Source organism: Quercus robur, chromosome 7, assembly GCF_932294415.1.
Source record: "Quercus robur chromosome 7, dhQueRobu3.1, whole genome shotgun sequence".
Taxonomy (NCBI): Eukaryota; Viridiplantae; Streptophyta; class Magnoliopsida; order Fagales; family Fagaceae; genus Quercus; species Quercus robur.
The window spans coordinates 18,590,991-18,599,325 of NC_065540.1; positions in this window are offsets into that span (position 1 = coordinate 18,590,991).

Here is an 8,335-nt window from a genome sequence, read left to right on the forward strand (position 1 = left end):
TTGCCTATGTGTTTAATGAAATAACAACATTATATTTTTTAAATGATGTGACAATTTTTTGTTATTAAAAAATTACCCATCTCCATAAAAAAGAAATCATTTTTATTCATTTTGGTTAGAATCCTACTAGGAAGTCCACTAGAGATCAACAAATAGAAAATACAAATGAAAAGGAATTGATAAATTACACTTGACTTTATTTTATGGAGGTGTTTATTTATCTATCTCTTGACTCGAAATGGACCAAGTTTGATTTGAAAATGGATCTTAGGAGTGTCTAGGGTTAGATTAATCTTCCCAAAGAACACACATTGACAGGAAGGTTTGGCACCTCAATGGCACCTTTGTTTCCCTCCCCTTCTTGCTAGGATTGGAAATCACGTATTTTACATAATCTAATCACATCCATGTTTCTCATTTTATCCAATCCTTACATTATGTCTCTCGTTTGTCTCTGTGAAATAATTGGACGATAGTATAGAATGAAGTGTAAGATAATAGGGTTGTTTATTTCTTTGTCTTCATATACTCGCCATGGTACATTTACACTAACATCTAATTGAAGAAAGGTTTGTTACAACCAATTTTTCAAGCATCCGAAATACAATGGGATCTTCATAAAAAAATAAAAGAAAAGAAGAAAGGAAATTGTACCTCTCACTAGTTTGGAAACAATACATGTAACCAAGCCTTGTTGAGTATTGATGTTCAAACTTGGCTTCAACTTGAACCAAGCATACAAATGGAGGTGTGTAGCCAACTCATTGATCCACTAAAACCGACCCAATCCAACCTAACCCATCGAGCTGGGTTGGTTTTTAGGGGTTGACAGTTTGGGTTTGATTGCCAACAAAATTTGTACAATGGATCAGGCTAGGTGCAGGTTGTAGATTCACAAATCCACCTAACTCAACCTGACCCACTTATATTTATATTATTTAAAAATATGTATTATATAAATTTATTATTTACTCTTTTGTTTATGAATTGAGTGAGGATTGAACTATATAATATCCTACTAACTATAAAATAATAAAACCAATTTATATTGATTTTGTTTCCCAACTAAGTTTAGATAGAACTATTTGATATCTTACTAACTAAATGTAATGTTATTTGGTTTGATAATTTATGTATGGTAGTGCTATTACTTAGAATTTTCATATGGCAGGGAGAGTAAATAAAATTATTTGGTTTGATTATTTGTGTTGGTTTAAACTTTAAGGTGGCATTTGGTACAAGGAAATCCACATTATTCTTGACATTCAGATTACTGGGAATGTGAAGCCTTGCAATCTGGATGCCTAGGAATGTAACTATTCACATGTTTGGTTTAATTGAGAATCTAATAAGATTCCTAGAAATGTGAGATTATAATATTTGGTTTATTCCTAGGAATTTTAACTGAATTATTTATTTTTCTCATTTTATCCTTAGATTTGTAAATCCAATATAAGTTATTTATTTATTTATTTATTTATTTATTTTTATTTAAATCTTCCTCTAAATAAATAATGAAAAACAAAATATAAACTATAAATTATGACAAATCCAAAAACGCGTATACAATATGATGGGTTGTTAAAAATAAAAAATCTACGGATTTAATAGATAAAACCCAAAGTCTAAGAATCGTGATTATGGTTGAAATAAATAAATAATATGTTTAGCATAATAGCTTTGATTAAGTCATTAGGTAAAGATCTTAATGATGTATATTAACTAATGTCCAATATTAGGGAATGATTAATTAAATGTCATGTTCAACATAATAAGGTATGTCTAGCAATGGTCTATGTCCAAATAATGTATGTCTAGCGGTGGTTTATGTTTTAATATATGTCCAGTGGTGAGATGGATTCAATTATCATTATATATGTTCATTAATGAAGCATTAGTGAATCCATGTTTATTAAATAGTGAGACAATATTAAAGTAGTTTGCATCCAGCGGTACAGTAATAATGAGTTAACATATATTTAATAGTGTGATTTCAAAGAGAGAAATGTTGACTTATTTTAGTATGGTTTGTGGTTCTAACTATAACATCACTTTATATGGTTTGTGGCTCCTAGCCATATGGCGTCAATGAACTTATAACATTCTAGCGGTATAATAACATAAGTCCAGCAGTACAATGATAATGAATTAAAAAATACTCAATAGTATAATTTTGGAAATGAAAATATAATGACTTATCTTCATAAGTTGTGGCTCCAACTGTATAGCATCAGTCGACTAATAACATTCCAGCGGCATGGTAATGTGAGTTTAGCATTATTGTATGATATTATAAGTTCTTTCATGGCGACTTCATGGTTAAAGGGGAAAAATGGGTGCAACTGTAGGGAGAGAGAATATGTCCAGCCGTGTGCATAGGTTGGTTAAGTTTATCCTCTTTATCATGCACTTAAATGATTTTCCTGATGTAATACACTTTTAGTTTTTAGTCAAATATGAGTAATATTGCCTTCCATGAGAAGGGCTTTTAATAAACTGTTCTTGGAAGAGTGTTTGATATGTTTTAAAATGCATAGGGATGGTAAAAAATATATATGTTTTGTGAGATATGGTGTTTGTAAAATATATTAGAAATATATGTGGGAAATATATATGAATAGTTTGTGAGGAATGTGTTTGTAAGATATATGGAAGTATGAGAGATTTGAAGGTTAAATATAGTAAATATATGAGCTCCTATTTGCTGCTAGAGTGGTTTTTTGTGTTATGTCATGGGCTATGTTGCTTTCTAAGAAGAGAGATTTTGTAAGAGAAATGGTGAAAGATATGGAGATGTGTTTATGAGTAGCAAAATGATGAAGTTTCAAAATGAGAGAGTGAGAGGGGATGAATAGTGGTGTGTTGCAATGGTGTTATCGAAGAAGAGAGATTTTGTAAAAGATATGGAGAAGTGTGAAAATGTGTATATGGCAGCAAAATGAATGAAGTTTCAGAATAATAGTGTGGGAGAGATGGGTAGTGGTAGTGTGTAATAGGTGTGTTGTGTTGTGTGGATTGGTCCTTTTTATATGGTGCCAAGTATGTAACTAAGTTTGAATTAGTTGAAGGGAAAATAAGCAAATAAGGAAAACCTTTTAGCAAAATGAGTGACTTCCTTAGTTGGTTTTTGGTTTTTAGCTAAAAGAGGAAATCTGAAACTTTAGGGCTGCTGCTACAGTTGTATAGCAGCTGAAACAGTAGTAGCTGCTACAGTTAACAGTAGTACAACAATAGCTGCTGCAGCTAACAGCTGCACAACAATAGGTGTCTTGACACTGCTGGATAATGTCAGCTATATGATGTCATTTGTTGGAGGAAATATTTAGCATTAAATTCATAAATTTGGTTCAAAATGGTAAGATAACTTTTATAAGATTCTCCTATTTCTGGTATTGTAGCTGAAGGCTAAAGATTTGGCTTAAAATGGTGGGATTACTTTTATGGGATCTTTACTTCTTTTGGTATAGCAGTAGTTGTTGGGATTGACCATTAATGGATGGGTTAGTGATGCCATTTTGGACATGTGTCATTTGCTGGAGCTTCTGTTGGAGTTGCTGCTGGTACTGCTGGTGTTCTGCTGGACAGATTTCCTTTCTTGGAAATCTATAATTAGTCCATGGTTTTATTACAATTCATTTTTAGTATGTAATAAATTAGTTGGTGGATATTTGATAAAGTTTTAGAGATATAATTATGGTCTCTTTGTGTTTTGACCAAACTTGGAGAGTAGGGAAAGCATTTAATGTTGGATGAGATCATGAGATATTATATAGAGATAGCCAATAAGATTTAGGCACGTGTTTGGTATTGATTTAAATAATATAATTTTATGAGATAATATAATTAGATTATATGATGAACATTAAGTTTTAGGTAAAAAGCAATGGGGGAGTTTTATCATTTTAAGTGTTATGTGATATGAGAGGCTTACCAAATGTTACCTATTGCACACTGACCTGTCAAAGTTCAAGGAATTGGGGAAGACATGCTAAGCAACATGTTTCCTTTTATCAACTTTGAACCACTAGAGCTTTATTGAACATACTTCTTGGTCCTTCAAACCACGATCTTCAAAATTCCCCCAATGAGACTCATGAGCTTGGATCATGAGCTGAAAATGAGATGATATGCCATGAGCTTAAACCATGGGCTTTTGATGTGATAATATTGCCATGAGTTCTGGAACATGGGCTTTGACGTCATTTTGTGAAAATATGGGCACTTTTGGGCTTTGACGTCGTTATTGTTCTTACTATATGTACATGTCTAATTTCAAATTTTGAGATGTTTTTCCTTTTCTATGAGATAAACTTTTAGTCATTCTAATAAAAAAATAATGTAGCATGATGTAATTTGTTTAAAATGTAAACATTGTTGTTTTCTCTTACCTTTTTTATTTGAGGGAGGAAACATTTATTCAATTTATTTGAAATAACTTCATTTAGTCAATTGATTTTGTTAACTCGCTCAACGTTTTGGTTCGAAACTACTAAGATTTTCAATTGAACGACAGATTTGGAGATTGGTGGGTCGAAAACGAATTGGGAATTTTCCCAATCATCCTTTGGCATTAGGTGGTTAGTTAAAAATATTGGTCTTCACCTGCCTAAGCCGACCTACGCACACCCCTACTACGAACTATATTTTGGCTTGAGCTTGTCAAATAGTCCAAAACCTTGAACTCGGCTTGACTTGACTTGATTCATTAGTCAACTCAAGCTTAATGTTCTGTTTGTTTTTGCGATAATATTTTCTAGAAAATAAATCATTTTTCCAAAAGTATTTTCTATAAAACTATCTCATTTTCCTATATTTTATAGCAACTTTAAATGAGTTGAAAAACAATCTCCTAACTTCCCATATTTAACTTGCTATGAGATAGAGTTTGATGAGTAGTGTAAAATGGTCGTCCATAAAGTGACCATCATTACTAACGACGACTGTCATCACTAAAGATGATCGTCATTACTAAGGACGTAAGCACATATTAATGCTTAGATATAAATTCCTCACTTAAATGGCACAAGTGTAACAGACGTACAGTCTTTCCAGCCACCAGCTCACAGCTGTTACAACTACCTCTACCTGACAATTACATAGCCATTACAGGACATTGAATGGGGAAGTTAAATGCCTATTAAATGAGCCATTTAACCCTCCAACTTAACCATAATTGATGGATAGTGATAACATGCTCGTCCATACTTACAAACCATCCATGTTAATGACGAGTAAAAGTATGAATGAGCATAAGTGCATTAGTTCCAGATAGCATTTAATGTCCAAATGGTAAATGAGCACAGAGCCGTTACTGTCGTCCAATTATGCGCATTTAATGGCCGTTATAGACGTTAAAGGGCTGCGGATAAATGGTCATTATTAGGCCATAAATCCTCCAGCTGTGGAACAACGTTAGAGAGGCCAATAAATTGAGGATTTACTCACACAAAGGCTATAAAAAGCCAGGAGAGACAGGTAAATGCAAGAGTTTGAACACACACACATTACTCTACAGATTACAGATTTCTAAAGAGTTTAAACTAATTTAAGTATCAGAGGGTCCTTGGCAGGCCCCAAACCGGTGTCATTATTGCTTAGTGCTTTCTTTAGTACAGGATCTCTAGGTTGTCCATAGTATTGACGAGGTACATACTGACGAGCTACTGGTCATCCATCGTACTAACAAGGAACATATTGACGAGGTGAAATTCTGCTTCATTAGTTTGGTGCCGTCTATGGGAACGACAAGCTATCAATCAATAAGCCATTGAATTCTCTACTGACTAAGTTCCTTAGAATCGATGGACTTAACCACAATTGCGAAGTCGGACCCGATGGTGGTGGCTCGACAAATCCAAGCTCTAACAGCCAATATGCAAGAGTTGAAGAAACAAAATGAAGACTTGAAGCAGTAAGTGCATCCAAGGGGCACAAATACGTCACAGTCATGACGTAATCGCAATGACAATGATGACGAAGCCCACAGTCTTGGAAATAGCAGAAGGGAAACTTCTAAGCACACTGCATAGTCAACTCATGGCAACAATCAGATGATGAAAAACATAAGGAAGGAGTTAGACGAAGTCAAGAACGCCATGAAGGGAAAGACAACGATAAATCTTGATAGCATGATTAAGAGGACAGACTCACCCTTCGCTGCCAACGTTTTGGAGTGCCCCTTGTCTCCTAAATTTTGTCTCCCATAGCTGGAGGTTTATGATGGTACTAAGGATCCCCTAGATCACACAGGGGCATTGAAGACAATATTAAACATCTAGCAGACCCCAGATGAGATAATTTGCAGATCATTTCCAACAACCCTCAGAGGAGCAACAAGGGTGTGGTTTAGCAAGCTATCTGTGGCATCTATCGCGAACTTTGAGCAGCTAAGTGACTCTTATTCACCATTTCATTGGGGGCCAACACCATAAGAGGCCCACCTTATACCTACTAATTGTGAAGCAACAAGAAGGGGAAACCTTGAGAGAGTATGTAAAACGCTTCAACAAAGTAGTGTTAGAAATTGACGAGGCAGACGATCAGGTGATAATGACGACCTTCCAAGCAGGGTTGAACAATCTTGACCTCGTCTTCTCTATAAGGAAGACTCTGCCAACTACAATGATAGACCTCCTATTTAAAGCCTAGAAGTACATGAACGAAAAGGATGCATTAACGGCAAATGGAATAGATGACAAGTGAAAGATGGAAGAAATCTACGAGCTCCAACACAAAAAGAAGGAGAAGAAGGATCGTTCCCCCAATCCAAAGAATGACTATGAAAATACGCTGACTCATACAAGATCGTCAAATATTCCAGAAGAGGGACTCGTTACGTCAAATCACTCAACGACAAACAGTTACCTCGTCCATGGAATATAGAGCACTTCAAGAGGTATTATTGCTAGTTAGATGACGTTTTCATTTTTCTTTCATCAAACTGTTTTCTAAGCATGAATGAATAAGGGGGTATTTTTCCCCACATGAATAAATGTCGTTCTCTTAAAAAATCTGAAAGTATTATTTACCATAAAAAAGAAGAATATAAAAAAAATTAAAAAAAAAAAAAGCCTGTCATTGAAAGTCCAACAAGTAAAACTAAGTAGACAATAAAAATCTTGATAAGAGTAAAATCGTCACATAAGGTTCAATTTGGACGAGTACAATCATAATGATGATCAAATTCTCAAAGCAAGAGTAAGTCATATAATTAAATTCTCATGGTTAAAAACCGACAAGCATGATCATAATGACAATCAAATTCTCAAAGCAAGAGTAAGTCATATGATTAAATTTGCATGGTTAAAGACCGATGAACACAATCATAATGACGAGCAAATTCTCAAAGCGAGAGTGAGTCATATGATTAAATTCACATGGTTAAAGACTAACAAACACAATCATAATGATGATCAAATTCTCAAAGCGAGAGTAAGTCATATGATTAAATTCGCATGGTTAAAGACCGACGAACACAATCATAATGATGATCAAATTCTCAAAGCGAAAGTAGGTCATATGACTAAATTCGCATGGTTAAAAACCGACGAGCACAATCATAATGACAATCAAATTCTCAAAACGAGAGTAAGTCATATGATTAAATTCGCATGGTTAAAAACCAACGAGCAATTTTTCTAAAAAAGGAAAACAAAAATCAAGGCGTGTGGGAACCTTAAGAAAACTTCTCACGCATAACCAATGAAGAGAAGGCACATGTCAATCACCTGACGAGAAAGTTGTCTTGCATTAAGTGTGATGGGACAAGAATCTCGGGACATGAAGGGGAGATTGAACTGCCAAAAACCTTTCATATTCCTATGCTCGTCCAAACAAAGGACGACAAAGGAATAAAGGGGGCAACTGACGAGTAGTGTAAAATGGTCATCCATAAAGTGACCGTCATTACTAAGGATGACCGTCATCACTAAAGACGATCGTCATTACTAAAGACAATCGTAAGCACATATTAATGTTTAGATATAAATTTCTCACTTAAATGGCACAAGTGTAACGGACGTACAACATTTTCAACCACCAGCTCACAACTATTACAACTACCTCAAGCTGACCATTACACAGCCGTTACAGGACATTGAATGGGGAATTTAAATGGCTATTAAATGAGCCATTTAACCCTCTAGCTCAACCATAACTGATGGATAGCGATAACATGCACGTCCATACTTACAAACCGTCCATGTTAATGACGAGTAAAAGTATGGACGAGTGTAAGCACATTAGTTCTAGATAGCATTTAATGTCCAAATGGTAAATGAGCACAGAGCCATTACTACTGTCCAATTATGTGCATTTAATGGCCATTATAGACATT